The sequence below is a fragment of the Phalacrocorax aristotelis genome, chromosome 24 (assembly GCF_949628215.1).
Source record: "Phalacrocorax aristotelis chromosome 24, bGulAri2.1, whole genome shotgun sequence".
Classification (NCBI taxonomy): domain Eukaryota; kingdom Metazoa; phylum Chordata; class Aves; order Suliformes; family Phalacrocoracidae; genus Phalacrocorax; species Phalacrocorax aristotelis.
In genome coordinates, this window is record NC_134299.1 from 6,616,691 (window position 1) to 6,636,822 (window position 20,132).

The window sequence follows — 20,132 nt, forward strand, 5'->3', positions numbered from 1 at the left end:
CTCCCCGTGTGAAATGTGGATGTGCACGTTCACAGCGTTTCCTTTCTCCTTCCTTAAGACACAAGCAGCTGGAGATTTTTAGGAATGCTGGATTTAACTAAAAATAGCCCAGACAGTTCAGCGAGCCATAACAGATTCCTCCCTCCCAAGAGAATTGGCTTTGTTCTGAGATGGAGCCAAGGGTCAAGGAGGTGGGAGGGGGGAGAGATCTTGGGGGGCAAAAAAGGTTAATTGTGGATTAGAAATTATTGTTTCCAAATCACTTCATTGACTGTTTTGCTTCTCCAGGCTCAGGCAGACTTTGATTTGTACTGGTTAGGTACATTTTACCTGGAGGCCTTTCCTTCCATGCTTTCACCTGTGTCTAGGAAAGTGTTAAGAAACTTCTTTTAATTGGAAGTAAGGTCATTATTAGGAGGTCTTTTTTGTGGCCTGCATGGACAGAGTTTACTCGTGACAAGGATCAGGAAGCAAACACTTCCTTCCTCTATGCTGTACCTCTGTTGGATGCTGTCCTCCACCCCTGGAGCCGCATAAAGGCTGCTCTTGGAGCTTGCCTCTCTGACAGTAACACGGACCTATGAGATTCACAGACGGCTCTTCCAGCCCTGCTGCAATTACAGTAAGGAACAAAATTGCGATGAATCTTCCACGAGAGGACCCTTTCTGCTCCTGTGAAATAGCAGTTTTGGCACTGAAAACATAAGTTCTGTGGAGGAATCACCATTTCAGCCTGGGCTGTTGAGGGGGGGAAAAAATCCTCTAGTCGCCACTAATTAATTTTGTTTTGAAATATTTACTTGGACTGAAGTAGTAGCTGCTCTTAAATCTTTAAAAGATTAGCTGCCTGCTAGTCTTTCGTGCCTGCAACCATTCAAGCCGTTGCTGCAAATCATGCTGTTAACCTGTCATGCAAGGTTTTAACCTTTCTTTCCTTGTCAGTGGGAAATGCGTGGTTCACACAGTCTCGCTGACGTGATAGCGGGAAGCTAATACATCCGCAGTCAGGTCTTCTGCGTTCTTTCCCCAGCTTGAAAAGCTGCTTGAAGGAGGGGAAAGACAGAAAATGGATATAGTAATAATTGTCTACTTTAGGACATTGCAAAACCTAATGAGGGGGCCGTAAAAAGTTTAGGGAACATGAGATGTTTGCAAATGCATCCCACCCCCCGCCTCTGTGCTTTTCCATGTACTGTTACCAGGACAAATAATTCCTCTCCCTCCCACTGACCTGTCAGATAGGATGCAGCATTTCCATTGCGCTCCATCCTGATGTTTGCTTGCATTTGTCATACTGTGTTGCGTCATGTCTAAAGCAAGTGGTCAAACCAATTGGCCAAAACCCCGCTGCCCGGGGAGGGTTTGGCCATGCAAGAGCATCAGTTTCTGAGCCAAAAGCCACATTTAGCAAAGGTAAAGTCAGGTAGATGTAGAAAGAATCCTTGAAGAAAGCCGAGAGCTCACCTCAGCAAGGATTATTTCTTCTTCTCATACATGTAGTGTATTCAGTGTAAAAGGGAAAGATAGCAGGTCCTTAAACCTGCAAATACCAGTTAGCATCACCATATAAATTTCTAGCAATTGTTTACATTAATGTCATCCGAAAAAGTCTAACACCTCCTATAATATTCATTTTTCTTGTCTCAACTCTTAACAGTTCATGTCACAGCGTGATTTCTTCACTGCTATTTTGGGTGGTTCTTTCCCAGACAAATGCCTTATTTTCTCTGTACACTGCAGGTCAAGTGAATCCTCTTTGCCTTCTATTGCATGAGAACAGAGGCAGGATTGTAACATGACCAGTTCAAATGTATGACTAAAAATAGGCCAATGGTTGGTCTCCAACTTCAAATTAAAAAAAAACTCTCTATTTGCAAAGGTTTCTCTTTGTTGAGCGACCACATTTCCAATTGCTAAGAAGACACTTCAAAGTTCAGCTTAGAAACAGCTCGCGTTTTAATCCCTCCTATGAAATAAAGGAGACTATCTTTGACTTGCATCCGCAGTCGGGGAGTTTATCATCCCTTTAGCAGGGTCAGCGTACCAGGGTGCTGTCCTGCTCCGATGCTCCCCACCCTGGGCCAGTGGGGCACGGGCCCAGCTCTCGGGGAGTTAGGAGCAGGCGCGCATCCCTTCTCCCACCTCTGCTGGAGGGAAGATAATTTAACCATGGCAAGACAGGGCAGAGCTTGGAAGAACACTTCAGTGACACTGTGCTGGACCAGTTTGGCTCCAATTATGGGTAGTGGAGAGGTGGCACTTCAGGCAGGGAAGGAGTTAACAAAATAAAGGGCAATTTTCGGGGGAGAAGTTGGAGTCCATTGTTCCAGGCTCTGCCGTGGATTTCCTTTTTATCTTTTCATCGCTGAGTCTTGGCTTTCATCATAAAAGGTGCTGGTAGTCCTTCCTCTTTCTATTTTTATTTAGACTGTGAGCCATTCAAGGCATGGACTGTACCTTAACCTGTGTGCAGCGGCACAGTGGGAAAGCTCTGTCAGTAGGGAACTATAAATAGTGAGCCTGTCCAGCCCTGTGGCATCCATGCTTGCTATAATTGCCTGGTTTGCACTCCTGTGACAAGCATTAGTACAGCTGTCGGAGGAAGAAGGAACTGAAAAGTATTGCCACAGACAGTTTCCAGCTCGTGAGTTGCCTGTTCAGCTTTGGTTTGGGCCCAGGTCTCCCTCCTGCCTCAGGGAGTTCTTTTTCTAGCTGTGTGTGAAAGACAATTCCTGGCGTCTGCCCATCGTGATTCGGACAGTTCGATTTGAGAAGCAGCTTTGTAAAGGACTGGTTGTGGTGCTGCCGATTTTGACCTTTAACTCGTGCCTCAGCACCACGCTCATTTATTTTGTCTTTTGCCACTTGCTAGAGGAGGTTGATTCTGCAGCAATCGTTTTTCTATCATTCCTGACATCACTGTTACTGTATGTTCACATGAGGCATTAAATGAGTCATAGGGAAGTAGCGGATGAAAGTAATGACCGTCCTCCCCCTCTAAGCACATTGTGGATGTTCTCAGAACTGTTTGCAGGTGGGTTCAGGCAATGGAAGGTTAAAACAGGGATTCTCTCTCTGCTATCACTTCTGCTGAGATATGAGTAAGCAACCACAAGGGTGCTGCTGCCTGCTCTTTGGCAAAGTAAAGGATCTTCATTTGAACTCCCAGCGGAGGTGGCTTAAGAAAACCTGTTTTATTTGTTCTACAAAATTCCTCTAATGGATTTAAAAATTATTTTGTGCACCATGTCCACCACCTTTTGGAAGTAGATTGGTCCTGCCTGTACACATCTGTCAACAGAAGCTGCCATTTATTGCCCCAGCTTTGAACAGCCGTGCATGAACTTGATGCAAGGTGGCAAATCCCTGGTTGGAGACCATCTCTCCAAGTGACAGGCTTCAGCTGAGGGGTAGCTGCAAGCAAAACACCAGTGTCAATGTGCATGGACAAAGCAAAAATGTCAGGAGCTGTCAGCCGCGGGCTCTTGCAGTGCCTTTTTTGCTGCCACAACATCTCAAGAGCCCAGGGATGTGGCTCCAGCGGTTCAGCAGTATTGGCAGCTGGAACCTGGCAGAAAAAGAGAACAGGGAGGATAAATGTATGCTGCTTTCCTAGCCCCCTCCTGCTCCCACTCTTCCCAAGATGTAAGGACTCTCCTGTGGTTAGTTTCAGGAGCTGTTCTTTTTAAAAGAAAACTAGAATGAACTCTTGAGAGGTGACTAAGCCCATCTCCACCTTCCTCTGCCAAATGCAGGCCTTCCTCCTGACTCAGCACATTAAATCTCATCTATTTGGTACAGCCCCTGAGGGACCAGACATAACAGCATCAATGAAATTAGCTTCTCGTCCAAATCACGAGCTGTCCAGTTGAGTTAGTGTTACTGTAAGCGTTCTTTATTACTCTTCCTTCCCTACATTCACGGGAATAACATTTGGATGAATACCGCGTGGCCACTGTGGTCTGAGCGGCCCTATAGCAAGGAGCACAGGGAGCTGTTCTGGGTTGTTTGTACTGTGCTGGCTGCCAGATTCTGCTCTCCACTTACACAGTATTTTGCATAGACAAAGGTGAAGGAAGGTCTCCTCTGTCCAAAAGCTACCAGAGGTAAAACCACCTTGATACAAACAGCAGGCATCCAACAATTCTGCAACTATACAGATTTTCCTCCTGCTCACCTATTGATTTATTATGTGAAAGCAGGCAACTGTAACTTTGCAACCCCTGCTGTTTATCTTCCTATATAGCAAGCACAGCAGTGCATCTGCCTCTTGGATTGCTGACTGAAGCCTCAGTAATTTGAGTACTTGGACCAAAGTAGTCTGTGATCCTTGGACTAAAAGCCCCATTTGCTATTAAGAGCACTTTGCACTAATTAAACTGCATAAAATTCTTCCTGGGTCTTCCTACCTCCATTTTGCAGATGACAGAACTGAGTATTTAGCTCAGATGACAGACCAGGAAGTATGTCATTTGTCGTTCAGTTTTAGAAATAGTTCTTAAAGAGAAGTAATTTTTTTTGTTAACTCTATTTACATATAATGGGGGGGAGGGGAGCAATCAAGTCATGACTGTCCCCAAGACAAACTAGAAATTTATGTAGGTCAAGGAACCTTAAGTGGTGTCTTCCACTAGGTGGTGGTAGACAGCATTTTTTTAAGAAGGGTTTTTCACTCTCGCTTTCTCTAACTTACAGAATAGAAACCCAGGGTCTGCCCAGTTCAGTACTCTCTTCCCCTTACAGTTACTATTTCATATTCTAGAGGAAGAAGCAAAAACATCACTGCTGGTGAGTTACATGGGGGGTTTTTGCCTTTTCGTGGGGAGCTTTCTTTCACCTCCTAGGCAGCTGTTGAAATACCAGGGGTTTCATTTTTATTTTGTGTAATCCAGTGAAAGATACTCCCTGTTATCCACATGCATGTGTGCTGGGTTGTTCTTCACTCCTGGACTCTTATCTGTAGGATTCACATAAAATATTGTCCATCTGATATAAGGCAAACTTTTTTATGTTTTATGTTTTATGTTGTTTAAACAAAACACAAAAACCCAAAACAAAAAAAAACCACAACAAACCAAACCACACCAAGAAAACAAGACAAGGAATTGGAAATGAGCTATGGATCCCAGACCCAAAACCATCATCCCTGGGTATAACTAGATGTGAAGTTTTGATTTGGTCTTTTGGAGATCCTGTACTCAGATCGATGATTCACATCCCCGTTGAGGCAACACTTTGGTTTAAAATGGAAATTGTGAGTAAACAGAAGGGATGTCAGCCAAAAAGATTTCAGCATTTAAATTTATGATGGTAACGTACATGCTGCATCTCGAGAAAACCCTGACCTTCTGTAGTCCTGTCCTTACCAGTTTATTTGCACAGACCCATGAAGAAACAAAACAACGCTGGCATGCTTGGGGAACATACTCGTTACAGGCTGCCCAGACTACCGCAATAGTTGTGTTCTCTGGCTGCGGAGAAGGACACACAACCTGGGCTAAAGGCTTGACTGTCCCACGACACTTATCTCCTTATGGAGAACTTTTAGCTCCACATGGGCACAACCTCACCACAAAATCATGTCCCTTCTCGCACGCTGTAGTGGATGTGTTGCAGTGATTCGGGCTGGCAAATATCACAAAGCACTGTTTGCTCGTGCACTCTCCAGTTGTTACTCCTGTGATTACATTAATACTATAATATTTATCCCGCATTATGAAAGCAAGCATAATGACTGATTAGTACAAAAAACAAAGGAAGGAATTGGGACTCCAGGACTGTAGTCTTAGCTGAAGACAGTCAGCGTTACAGGAATTTAGGCCAGTTAGGGCAATTACAAGAGGAATTCAGGCTCTATATTTTTGATGGACAGGTACTGGTTGAACTGGGAAGACTGGAATAAGCCTTCTATTGTGACTAATTGTCTAGACACAGCACACCTCACCTGTTCAGGTAAATCCCTGAGTGAGTTTTAAGGAGCTCAGATAATCTCCTAGATTAGATGTAGCAAAGAAAAGAAAACAACAAAAGGAAGGTGTCTCCTTTAGGATCTCAAAGGTCTGCACACGAAATGATTAATGACTGCTAACTTCTTCTGATAGCACTGTTATGAAGGATATGCATGGGCACATCCTTTGTCTCTGATTCTTCCAACTTTTTAATGGTCCTGTGAATCATTCAGGCAGAAAGTCACTGAAAATTTTTATAAATACCTCATAGTGCTTCACTACATTTTAATACCAGAAATGATATATGCCAATAATCTCAGTAAAATTATTTTTACTTCTACATCAGGACAGTGCAATAGCATAAAATGGGCTGTGGCTCCCTGAACAAGTGAAGTACTGGGGTATGTTCTGAAACTTTACAGCTTGGCAGGCCACCTGGAAGGTAATTTATCTATTTAGGAGGAACAAAGGCCTGAAAAATGCTTTGCTGGGTTTGAGCCCATGGTTCCAGTGGGTCTAGCTATGTCAAATTCAGTTCTTGGAGCACTAAATCCACCTTGTCCCTGGGATTATCATGACCCCAGGTCTCTTTATCAGTCTTCAGACCAATACATATGTCTGAACTTTCCATTTGTGGATCTCTTGCTTACTACCTGTATTTCACTCTGCCATCTTCCACCAGGGGAGCGCAGGTTAGAAAATTGTAACAAAAAAAAGAAAGGAGCTATGTCTCTGCCAATGATTTCTGAACACAGGATGTTCTTGTAGGGAGCCTGCATCACTGAACACATATGATCCATCTTCCTGTACAAACTCCTGTCAACAGTGAAACTGCAGCAGTCTCTATCAATCTTGCATTACTAAAATGTCCCTTACCTCATGGCTCCATGCTCCTCTACCCTACAAACAAAGGCTATTAACATTTAAAAGCTGCACTAACTCTATGTATATGTTTGTGATAAGGCCAGGTACTGAATAATGCTAAGGTATTGATATTCATAATCTAGAGCAGCAGAAGAGGTGCGTTGTGACTTATCCATGCCCTATATAGTTCTCCATATGGCTGATTTGAAAGCCTTTTAGAAGCTTAACAGGGAGGGTATTGCAGTGAATGTGGAAAAAATGATGCACAAGGATAAGAAGCACAAATGCTCCAGAGGCCCTGTAGGGTCTACGGTCTTAAAATAAGCTCCTGGGTTTTAATGCGATCTGAAGAAACCCTCTTTATAGGGGCAGCAAGATGGAAGGGTTCGGACAGCTGGCGAACAAATACTCGGTAAACACTCCCGGTAGCCAAACTCTGCACAAACAGCAGCTATTAAGGCAAAGACCTGAAAAATCAACAGAGAATTGCAGGTCTGGGTAAAATGATGCAATGGATTACAATTAGTGTCACTGGACTGGGGAGCACAGGCTTTCCTATCGACTTGCAGCTATGAGGCACCTTAATCAAATAACGAACGGGGTTGGTGGGGGAGAAAGCTCAGCATCAGTCAATATTATCTCAAGGACACCTACTGCAAATTAGCAGGCTGATGTTTGTAGCATGGTTTCACTGCGGGGCAGAAAAGGTAGAAATTACCAGAGGTGGCTTCCCAGAAAAGCATTGGGCAGCAGAAGGTTTCACGAGCCAGCTGGTTCTCAGCATGTCCAAGAACTACGTGTACTGGAAAGGGCAGAAGCCAAATTAAAGCGAGTTAAGGTTATGAAAATCCATTAGGAATTTCAGGTTCTGTGGAGGACATGAGAGTTGTCCGTCTTTGGTACGGGGTATCACAGCAGCAAATGTCTGTGGTATGTCTGAAAACACCCAGTTCCATGGGGTGGGGGGATTATGTCAGATTTGCCCCGTCTGTCCCCCAGCCAGAAAACTGAAAATCTCAGAAAAGTGAGATTTTTTAGGAAGAGGGATGTGTGTGGGGTGGAGATGTCATCTTTGATGGTGGGGGGGAGGGGAGGGGGAGGCTCAACTTCCTTATCCTTCCTCATCCCCCCCAAGCTCACTCTCCTATTATAAAAGCTGGATTTTTCCTAAAAAAAAACCACCCAACGCAAACCCCAGTAAGGGCCAAGGGTGAGCGCAGCCTGTGGTGACACCAGGTAAGCGCCATTTTCTCGGGGGCTAGGGAGAGACACACACACACACACACCCGCCCCAGGCGAGGCGCGCCGGTGGGACCGAGCCCCGTCGCGGGGCCGAGAACCCCCTCGGCCCGTCCCAGCAGCCCCGCCACCCGGGGGCCGCCATGGCGGCCGCGCCCTGAGGGGAGCAGGGCGGGAGGGTGGTGGGCGCCATCTTGTCGGGGGCGGAGCGGGGCCCGGCCCGCCCCGTGCTCTGCCTGCCGGGGCCGCCCCGGCCCCGCCGCACTCGCCGCTGCTGAACGCGCGGAGCGGAGCCGAGGGGTGCTGCAACCCCCAACGCCATTACCGCCCTCAGCCCGCTATGGCAGGTGAGCCCGTCCTCCTTCTCCTGCGGGCAGGGCGCCGCCGCTCGCCCTGCCGTCCGCCCTGAGGGAGAAGCCTCGCCGGCGCCTCCCCCGCGGCGCTCTCCCCTTAGCTCGCCGCGGTCATTGCTCTCGCCTCCCGCCTGCTGTCACCTCCATCCCGGCCCCACGCCGCCGCCTGAGAGCCGCCCTCCATCCCCAGGCACCCGGGGCTCGCCTCTTCCTCCCCCCGGCGAGGTGGGTCGGGGCTCCCCGGCAGCCTCCACCATGTTGCCTGACCGTGGTTCACCTTGGCCGTGCGGCTCCTGCGCTGTCCGTACCTCTCCTCCTTTCCCTTTTATTTTATATTTTAAACCCTTCCGTGTTTTCCGTGCCGGTGTTTTCTGGCTCGGCATCGCCTCCAGCCCGTGCTGGGCGGAGGGGAAGGGCCGCAGGCACCTACCTGGGGCATGGCCTGGGCGGCGGCGGGAGAGGGACATGCCTGAGGAGGGCACCTGCGGCGGGCTCACCTGCCCTGCGAGGCAGAGACATCGAGGGCATCTACCCTGGGGGTGGCGGGTTATCTTCTCTCTTCTATTGACATCATCTATTTAAATTTTTTTTTTTCCTTTAATCTGAAACAAAATGGGTGGCAGAGTCATAAGCTTGCAAATGGGATGGAGAAATGCAGGTTAATTCTCCCCTGGTCATGAAGGGGTGGCCTCGCTTTCTTGTCTGATCCCGTTCTCGTGATATGCTTTGGGGGTTTTTCCTTCACTTTTTTATTTGTTTGATTTTTGTTGTTGTTGTTGGTTGGTTGTTTTTTTTTTTTTAGTGCAGATCAAGTCAGTAAATATTTCTCATTTCTGCTTTTGACTTGTGAACCCCGTTCAGTATCATGTGTCATTTTCTTTTGTTTTAACGTACATTTTGGGTAGAAATAAGTGATGTAGGTAGGGCAGAAAAATGCCCAAACAAAGCTTGTTGAAAGCCTTCGATTAGGTTTCCTTACTTAACCGATAAGGACTAACTACCCATGTTGTGCGTTTCTGTTGTTAGTGGGTTTGGCTTTTTTTTATAAAAGATGGGAATGCAGGCAGAGGCTTGTACAGTTTCGTTCCCATCCTTGCATTCTGGGGCCGTCATTGTCATTCTGTAGACTGGGAAGATGAACACTTAACACAGTTTTGGGTCCCATGCAGCGTGTCCCTTAACCTTGCCAGGTAAGTGCAGGCAGGGGCTGACCCTGAAAGCGAGCTGCCAGCAGAGCCAGTAGAAGATTCTGGCAGGAAAGGGAAATCCTGAGATGTACTTAAGACAAGGTAAAGACCTCGCCTTTTAATATTTTCCATTTTATCATTTGTCTTATGTAGTGGACTCTCTGAGTATGAGTTCGGTGCCAGGTAAATGCTGAGCTCCCTGTCGATGTTGAACTTGACCAGCTGAAATAAAAATACCAAATGATCTGTTTTCACAGAGAGCTTAATATGTTTGTATATCCTCACTGCAGCACCGTGTTGTAGTTGAACAAGATGTAAATTACCCAGTTTAAGCTTTAAAAAAAAAAAAAAGCTGGTTTGGGTAGTGGTTTTACTGGCAGCTGGAGTTTGATGCAGGCTGTAAAACCTAGCGGAGAAGCACAATAAATACTAGAGCGATTAGCTGCTGATGTGCTGCACACTGCCAGGGCTAGAGTGAACCCTGCCCACCTTGATCTACCTAGTGATTTCACTATAGATAAAAGAGTATTGCAACAAGTTACTCAGGTCAGTAAACTGGAAAATAATCCTTGAGATATGTAGGGCAATTGGATTAGTAATTGATGAACTTTTACAACCCTACTCCTGGCTTCCAGTCATGATCCAGATAGCTTGAAATTAGAGCAGTATTAACATGGAGATGCACTGGAAGAAATTCAACCTTGGGCTACCAATGAGGTTAAACAGGGCCTGAGATTTTTATCATGGATTTAAACAAGCCTTTGGCATTAGTGAAGATGCAAATAGGAGTTGAAAATGTCAGAGCCCTGGGGATAAGGGAAGGAGGTAAGGACTGCAGTTCTCAAGGGTGAGTTGTGCTCCTGCTGTTCCTTAATAGGCCACATTCATATGGTTTAAAATCCATCCCAATCTGTCACTTGTCTGTAAGCCCTGCTCTTAGCTAGGCTTAGATTTGGTGAACTGCTTTCTCTAGGCACCTGGCTCTCACATTGACGTAAGGAGCTGGATGGGAATAAGGTTCTCCAAGTACGGGCCTCTTGCTCATTCTGCATCTTCGGTATGGAAACAAATCTGAAGGAAAAACAGCTTTTCAAATAGTAGCATAATTTGGGCTGTGGGTTGATGAATGTTTCCTTCGGTGACAGCAGCAGCTTAAGCAGCCCCCATCCATCACGGGCGGCACGCTCCCAGCCTTGCAGTGACCCCTTGGTGGTGCTGGTACCCCTGTACGGATGGCTGCTCGGTAGTGAGGTCAGGGAGCTTTTTTGGGTTAGCCCACAAAAGCCTTGGGTTTATACTGAAGCCAGATTTGTCTGGAGAATTTTTACCTGCTCCTCACCCTCCCTGAGCCATGGGTAGACCTGTGGGTACATCCCTGAAGCCATGCTGAGTGATGTATATGTATGGAGTTTTTTTTTTAGACTGCCGACATAAGAATTTCTGTCTTCTGTAGTTGAAACTAACAGGGAGTTGAATTCCAGTGGAGAAATAAAAGTTGTGTCTTCGTTGATATAATCTGTTTGAAGAGTATTTTCTTCAGGGGGAGCTTAAGATCGTGGTAGTTTTTGAGGATTTTTTTGTTTTGTTTTTCCTAACAGAAAACTTTATGACTGTGGATTTTCCCTGCATTTGTTTTAAAGACCCTGTAGAAGATACTGCGTTTGTATGCACTTACTATTTAAAAGGTTTTTGAATTCAACCAAGCTGAGTTTTCTTTCTTTGATTCTGTCAATATAGGTTTGGGTTTTTTTTCTTCCTGGTATAGCCAAATCTGTCAACTTCCTCAATATAATGGACTTTCTTATTGTGCTCTGAAGTGGCTTTGGTTGAAAACTAAATGGGTGAAACTTTCCCCATCTTCAGTATGGATTCCTCCAGAAGTGGCTGTTAAACTGCTGCAATGACCTAATCTGAACTGCAGCAGTTAACCTCTTCTGATCCTTGTTTGTACCAGAAGTCAGCTGACTGTGCCCTCCTGAGCTATTCCAGTTCCTAGCAGGTTACAAACCACTGTCCTGTGCAAGGTGATTTTTGGAAGATCTTGTTTGGCTGTAGCTGTTCCCATCAGTGTCTTTGTGTGAACCACATAAGAAAAATAGTAAGAAAACTCAAGCCTGAAAAGATTCTGTGGGGCCATTTCTTCAATAGATTTATTTCACTTTTGAGCACTTCTTTATGCATTTATCCTTACAAGAGAAAATCCAGATGGCTGTGCAGAACGGTTTTTCTTCCATTGAAGATGGTGGTTCATGCATTGCTGGAAAAATTTATTTGTATCAAGTGTTCTTATTTATGAAGCCTTAGCGGTCATGAAATGCTCTGACAGCAGTTACAGCATGTTTTATTTTACTTAAAAGCTGCAGTAAGAAAATATTGACAGTCAGGATCAGTAGAGAGATATGCATCATGATGTGGTATAAGGCAGGAATAAAATAAATCATTTAAAATGAAAGCTATTTGCCGTGTTCTCTAGCCATTCCCAGGGGTGAAGTGCATTAAGACATTGTGCTAACTCCCTGGTACTGAACGTAATACTTCTACCAGTACCAGGGAGCATGTTTTCTTTATGGCTAAATATTTTTAGTTGTTATGAGCCATCTTATGACAACGATTATTTGAAGGCAAAAAAGAAATCTGATGCTATTTGGCCATTTACAGGTTATGGGAAGGAAACGTCTGCTATTTGAACGTTCTTCTATTGGTGATTAATCTAAATGTGGATTTCTTGCCATGGTAATTTGGCTATGAAAGGAGTAGAACTACCTCCTTGGGAAAGGGAATTGGGGTGTTGAAACATTGCTGGCACTTGGTGGGGAAAGGAAATAGGAGGGAGAACTAGTCTTCTAGTTAAGAAGTCTCCTGCTCTAGTTTTATTCCCCTCACTCAGCATTAATCCTCGCAAATTCTGTTGCCAAACATAGCAATAAAACCGTGTGTGGCATCAGAAATACAGCGTGCCTAGCGATGGAAGACACGTGTCCCATGGCTTTCTAATGCAGTGTGCTCTCAGAGGTTTGATCAACTTATTTCTTGGTACTGAATGTTGTCATCTGTCTAGTAAATAGTGAATCATCGTTCGCCTTAAGTCTGCAGCGAGCTGTGACTCTCCTTGGCTGTGCCGTGGCCCTAGGGTAGAGTTGTGCCGACTGGGCTGTGAAAACACTGGGTTGGTTTTGGGAAGGACGAGCTGGCCGCTGAGGTCCCGGCCAGGCTGTTGTGAGGGAGTCCCAAAGCGCACGTTTTGGTTGTCTCCATCCTGCGCAGTGGGAACGTATTGAAATACTTCTTGTTCCTATCCGACAGCTCCATTTTGTCATTTGCAGAGGAATAGCTGTGCTGGAGGTAATAGTAAAACTAGTCTTTTAATGGGTTTATAATTTAGAAATTCAGTGATCTAAATCTCCTTGTGCCTCAGTGTTCAGGCTGGAAGATGAAAGCGCTGGTTGAGGGGGGAATGCACTTAGCATCCAAGTGTCTAGTCTTAAATTATTTTTTTTTTTTAATTTAAAAAAAACCTGCTTTAGGAGAGAATGAACTGTCCTATTCTGATGAAAGGGAATTTCTTCTCACCACATTCAGGCAGTCAGGATATTTTATTCTTTCCCCAAAACCTATGTTACTAACCACCTAATCAAACTGATGTGTATTGGTACGAGTGTGTCACGTGCACTTTAGAATGATGGTGTAGCTGGATTTTAGCTTGTGTATGGTAAGAGACCGATAAATCTTTCTCCTCTGAATGAGTGATGTTTTGATCTTGTACTTGTGTCAACAAAGTTCCTGGGAAAACAAGCTCCGTCTGATAGTTTGTGTTTTTTAGGAGCGGAAAGGAGCAGATTAGTCCAGTTGTAATTGTATTAGAGGAGCTGTAAGGAGCAGCACGCTACTTGTGAGTATTTTTTTGAACTTTCAGGCTCTGCGTGGTATGAAAGGAATAACTGAACTTGCTGATGTGTGTTTGGATTTAAGCAGCATTTGCTTGTTATCTCCTTTGTGATAAAAGGGACTGGTTTAGTTCTGCACCCGTTTCCTTTGCACTTGCTTTAGATTAAAATTGCTTGAAGTATGGGCTCAAATTAGTATAAGTGGTGATGGAGGGATTGACTCACCATTATTTTGTTTTTGACTGTTGTGAAATGTAGTGACTCACCGAACAGATTTTGAATGGCTGCATGGCCCCCAAATTTGTTGTTGGAATTTATTTTTAAATCAAACTATTGCAGTGCCTGTGTCATTCGAACAGTTGGCTGAAGCATTTTGAGAGTGCGTGGTGGACAGCAATGCTGGTGTAGCAGGAAAGTGAGTAAAAAGCGACTTCACGGGGGTTTTATGTGCTTATGTTCCTGGGCAGTAACCTTGTGTGTGGATGCTTTGAGCAGTTTGGCCTCTAAATGTGGCAACACATTTTAATTGGATTTACTTCTATTTTGCATGGCTGTGAAATGGCAGCCTAGGGCAATAAGGCCTATTTTAGTGGTATGCTGGCTATTAGTACGCTTGTAAGACTGTAAAAGTTAAGAGAATAAAGCACAGTTTGGAAGCTTTAATAGGAAGGTGCCTTAAACACTTGCTCTACCAAGCGTGCTCTTAGCTGTGTTTATATGATGAGGCGGTTAATGCGCCGTTAGTGAATTTATCCCAGTCTTTCAGCACTCGGTATGTGGTTGACCTCGTGTTAGGAATGGGAAGGAAATGCTGGAAGTCTTTGGGTGCTGGAGTCTACCATTCAGTGTATCTTTTTTGAGTGCTCTTTCTTTTCTAGCACAGATGTGGTGATCTGAAGGGTTTTTTTTTTTCCTGGCCTTGTTCCTTTTATCAGTTAACCTGTATTGTCTTGTATTTAAGCATGTAGCTAGTGTTTCTGCTTTGTTGTGCTTTTAAGGGAAAAAGTGTGTATATGTTCTTACCAGTGTTCAAGGCCATATAGAGCATGTCTTAAAAATGTGCTTGTGACTTCATGTCACAACTTTCACTTTTTATTTAGAAGCTTGGAATGGAAATAAAAAGTGTCACTGCAAGTTAGTAACCTCTTCCTTATTTTGTGAGCTGAATAAAATGAAAGTGTCCCAGAGCTAATAGCACTTAAAGGACTGTGCTGTGGTAAGGTTTGAATTTCCATGGAGTCTTTGAATCCCACTGGCAGGAAGATAAATTCATAAATTCTACAATTTCTACTCTGTTTGTTATTGTGCGGAGAATCCTGTATTCAGGCCATACCTGACCAAAGAAAACCCATCCTGGTTTTTGCAGATGATATACTCTAAAGCACCAGCTGCTTCACAAGTTAGAGTAGCTTTTTTTTTCCCCTTTTAAAATTTATTTTTGTACAAAATGAATTGTTTCTGAAAGTTGAGGTAGATGTTCCTGATGCAAGAAGCATTTGCTTGGTCCCATTTTAACAGATCAGAGTTTTTGATAAAAGCTTAAAGGGTACGGTTTCTTAGTAAGCATTTCATTGTATAAAGGCCAAACCAAAGGCATTATTGGGATTCAGACTGACAAGAAAGAAATTGTAGCTCCAGGTCTCTGTTCTGTAGGATCAGACTGCAAGACACAATTGCAATATTGTATATGAAAGGACACTGAACAGTATGACAATGTGAACAATTTGTGTTCAGAAATAAAGAACAATAACAGTTATTGGTCATTTGCTGATCTTGGAAGTATGTATTTGCATGGGTACCACTTAACTTTGCGTGTGGAATTTTGGGAGCCTACCCTGAGCATAACAGTTATTAGCAACAGAATTTTATGGGGCTCTGTTCTGCTTTATTCAGACTGTTAGACACTTTTTGGTTACCTGTAGTTTATTTCAACTTACTAGCAGATGCTTTTGAAACTGAAACAAAAAGATTATATGGATGAGGGAGTGGCCCTCTTTTTTTTTTTTTTTTAAATACCCAAGTGTTGTGTTTTTGTTGTAGTAAGATAGTGTATCTATTTATTTGCTCTAGCCGGAAACTGAAAATTTCAGTGGATTTCAGAACATAGAAAATCTGGCTTGGTATAAATAATAATCTTTATTGCCTACTGGCCCTACAGCTTGAGTTTTCCTGGATTGCTAGTTACGTACTGAGGTCTGTAAACAGAGTTGGCTCTTACAAATCAGGCTTTCAAACAAGCTGACATTTTCAGTGTCTGTCTTGTTTGCAAATGTCAGAAAAAGCGAAGGATGGAAGCCTGAGCTCTTTCGGAGATGATGCGTGATCCTTCTCGTAAAACCATAGATCTAAAAAGCCCCTTCTGCAGAAGGGGAAGAACTCCTGTAATCTTGAGCCCTGGGTACTTGTAAACATCTATTGCTAATGAGTCCTCCTCTTCTTTGCGAGGGATCAAACACATCTAATGCCTTTCATGAAGATGCCTAATAAGGCACAATCGAATCAAGCAAAGCTGTCCATTAAGCCTTCTATTAAGTTTCTTAGTATAAGTGAGCCTAACCCAAAGTATTAGCTGAGCTCTCCTCCTTGGCTGTGAGGTTTCGGTAAAGATTTTGTGATCAGCATTAGCCCAGTCTTTAATCTTGCGTAGGTGCCCTGTTCCTTGCTTTCTAAACCTGCTGCATCATAGACTGCAGAGCAGTGCACCCAAGTGTATGAAGATCCACGTCTAATTACTGTTTTTGTTCCGGAGGCTGTTGTGACAGACAGTGTTTTGTTGAATGGCAGGTAATAGATTTATCATGGAGACAGCGCAGCACGTGGGTACCTTCAAAGGAGGCTCTATCTGTATTGGTCTTTTCTACTCTTAATTATTCAAATGGAAAATTTTGTTTGAGGGCAAAATGGATGCCTAAATGATATTACTCCAAATAGTAGTAGCAAAGAGTTCTCACATTTTAAGCGATGCTAATTAAGTAAGAATAACGGTGATTTTTTTTTAAAGTAGTGCTACACAGATGTCCACAAGAGAGTCCTGAAGGTGAAGGAACCAGTAAGGTATAATATTGAAACCCCAGTATATTGGCTAAAAAAGGGTTGTTCTACTGGCAAAAATCACAAAAGAAAGTATTCTACTAAATGTTGCCAAAATACTTCTCTGTAAAAGGCGTGTCTTGCTGAAAAGAAAAAGCTTTCCTTCAACAAACTATAGTTGGCATAAATATTATTGTAAGTAATGTGAACTCTGCCAAAGTATAATAATTTTTGTGCTTTTCCTGAGCAATTAGTTCAGTATTAAGTGGACAGTTCCATTTCTGTCACTTCAGTTGGAGAAGAATTCACTTAGCCTTCTTTAACAGTTAGGTTGCTTGTAGGTATATTTAATGCATTAATATGTATTTAATGCATTCTTCATTAACCACTTATGCATGGAGAAAAACTTTCAAAGCTATTGGGCTAAATTACATCTTGCAACTCTGTGTGGTAACGTGTTATATGACGTACAGGTTAGATGTCAGCTGGGTTCCAACAGATCCTAGTTACCTCCTGTCTCTGCTGATTCTCCCTGCGGTCTGAACCAGTGGCGTAACGTTAACGTCTGGAGCTGCGAGCGAGATGTACAAGTGCACATTTATAAGGAAGTAGATGGTGATCGCTGTGCATGTAAACACTTTCACCTAAGCCTGCCTGAAACTTGAGTATGGGAAGCTAACCAGCAAGTCTTGTTAAACACAAGCCTGTCTCTATAAACACTTCCAGGCTCGTTGTGAAATGAATAAATTAGTAACTGGTTGGCTTAAGGTGTGGGAATCAAGCGCAGGGTTTCATACAGTTGTTTAGTATGTGGGCAGAGAGTAAACGCTGATTTAACTTAAAAATCATTAATAGCGATAATGACTTAATTTTTCCCTATGTCTATGGGAAACCAAGCTATGCTTAGTGACCCAAACTCACGGGACAAACAGTTTGTCAGCCATTATGGGTGGCGGTAATAATAGCATCTGTTATTGCCAATATAATTAATAATAGCATCTATTACTGCTCTATGGCACAGATAGATAATCTGCTTGTGCCCTACCTTTTGCCAGTTGCAGCAGAAAGGAATTTTCTTGCCGTTTCAGAGGTTGGCTCCATGTAAGGTCTCAGGGGCTCTAAAACCCAGGACAGTGACAACTTACTCCTGAGAAGGTATTTGAGCAGATGTGTCAGGGTTGTGCTTGCAGCAGCCTAAAGCCAGAAGATACTTGGCCTGCAGAGCTGAGGGTGCTGTGTAACGCAGCAAAGGCTGCCTGCACAAAAGCACGCAAAGAATCATGCTGTCTCTCCCCCTCAGTGCTTGGAAGCATTGAAACATTTCCTCTGCAAGTGGTATGAATTTGCTGATTATTCCCAGGAAAGATTTCGTGAAATAATCTTGAAGGAGTGAAAGGTCACTGAGCAAGGAGGGCATAACTCTCCCAACTGGATAATTAAAAAGCAAATTAAAAAGTGTGCTAAGTCTGAGATTGACTTGTGGCCATGCTTTGAAGATTAAAAGGGCTTTTTTAATTTCAGATGAAGGAGGTTGGGATTGGTAGGAGGAAGTGTTGCGGCTGCTGGAGCAGTTGGGAAGTACTGCGAAGCCGCATTTGCCGTTTGTGTTCTGAACCGTGAACGAGATAGCAGGATTACTGAACAGAAGTATGGCTAGCTGCTCTTTTCCCCCCTATTTCAAAACATTTAGTCTTGCAGCTGGAGTTTTTAACCTGGCTGCTCACTATTTAGTGCAGGTATATTTTCAGGCATCTAAGCAAATGGTGTGTTGAGTTCAAAACCGTATTAATGTTTTTTGTGTAAACATGGTTTGCCTTTAGAAAGTGAGAATAACGGCAGCTTCAACTAAAGGACACAACTTTCCGTGTTCTTTGCACGGCCTGTAGCAAGATCTGTCTGCTGGTTTTAGAAGAGGGGAAAAAAAATAAACAGGCAAAGTACAGAGATTTAGCCCACACTTTTCAAACTGTGGTCACAAAAATAAGATAGAGATAGATAGATAGAGATGAAATATGGGTGTGATAACTAAATGGTAACAGCAAAATAATGCCAAAGTAATACCAAAAAATTACAAAACTGCAACTTTAGCAGATAACGCCAACAGATGTTTCAAGTCTAGACTTAGTATATGAATTTGCATATCCACTCTGTTTGTGATCTGCCACATTGAATAGGTTGGAGCTGTTGGGCTGATCGTGGTTTTTTGCCTCGTGGCTAGAACCTGTGAGCACACCTAGGGCGCGCCTCTGTGGTCTGGTGTTGGAGAAGTGACAAGAGTGAAGTTGGAGAAGTGAAGTCTAGCTGTTGAAATCCAGCTTGCAGCTTATTAGGTGTAGGTTTATTAGATACTCGGATTTATTAGGTCAGCTGTGTGTTGATCCCTTGGCTGAGTTGTTGCATACTTGAGTTTGGGCCATACACTCTCTTCTAAGCCTAGGCTAAAGTAGACAGCGTTTCCCCCGGCATCTGGGAATACGTGAAGGTGATGGTGCTCTAAGGGTTACAACCTCGTGTGGTGCTATGTTGACCAATAAACAGGTTTTGCTTTTGTCAGTTCTTAGAAGAAAAACGGCTTGAGCTTTTGCCTTTAATTACAAGCATACCTGGAGGTCTAGTAAAGACATAGGTGTCTGACTGAGTTTATGGACATGGTGAATACAATGGCAGGTCACAAAAAGCACATTCCTTCTCCTTTAATTTTTGAAGCGCTTTGATCTGTGCCTGTGGAGTATATGGCTGTGGCTTCCCTACTCTTTTATTGTTGTTTTTCCTTTAAAATTATTTTTCTCGCCCAGAAATCAGCCAGAGGTATTTTTAAAGGCATTTCTGGCTTGTAATTAATTCTTTACACAGAACCATCATTGGTCTGCTTTGGTGTATATCTCAGACCCTGGATTTTTCTTACAAGTGTTTAAAAATACACAGTTGCAGGGAAAGTTCTACGAAATGCTGTAATACAAGCTGCAGCTGAATTCAGGATTTAAGAAGGAAAGAAGTTGGGCACAAAGCATTTCATTCTTTACCTGGAAAAGGGGTATTCACTTAAGGTGGACTGCCTGTGGGGGTCCCTTCTGTTGGATGAGAGGGGTGTGCATTTGAGTGGGTTGAGTCAGGTACTTATAAGTGGTACCCAGGACCATGTGTTGCTCCTTGAGGTAAATGGTAAGCTTTGAAAGCAATTTCAGTAATTCTTTGTGTATATTTGATACAGCATTAGGGAAAAGAACAGTGGATGTTTTCATATAAAAGCATACCTTCTGGTAAGTGTTTTTTCAAGGGATTTATAATTCCATGCATTTATAAATGTCTCTGTAAGATCAAACTTAATGGCTTAGTCTTTCTGCTATTCCAAGCTGTGGGTGGAAGCGGATCTATTTATTCTACTAATATGTGATGCTATTTTCTTGTGTTTGCTGTATTACGTTAAGTGTGTTCTGGAAGACATTCATGGGAGTCTGCCATACAAATTAAATCTCTTCACTGATGTAAAAGATTATGTATTACATATGATATATTACATCATATTTGTTATGACTTAGGTAGGAAGAACATTTAAATTAGGAGAATGCTACAAAACTGTAGTTGGGGGACTCACTTAGCCATCATAAACAAGGCATCCTACACCCT

General features: G+C 43.4%; 1 protein-coding gene across 4 annotated transcripts in view; it reads left to right on the plus strand.

Moving 5' to 3' along the window:
* The window catches only part of SLC23A2 (solute carrier family 23 member 2), a 66,100-nt gene that overhangs the window by 4,795 nt on the left and 41,173 nt on the right, over positions 1-20,132 (plus strand). The window contains exon 1 of one of the 4 annotated variants that reach the window (XM_075117544.1): positions 8,293-8,398. The exons of 1 other annotated variant lie outside the window; for it this stretch is intronic. The gene's annotated coding sequence lies outside the window, so the exon portion shown is untranslated. Of the gene's footprint in view, positions 1-8,292; positions 8,399-13,411; positions 13,481-20,132 lie in introns of those variants that run through there. 2 more of the 4 variants (XM_075117547.1, XM_075117545.1) reach the window with 2 other exon arrangements.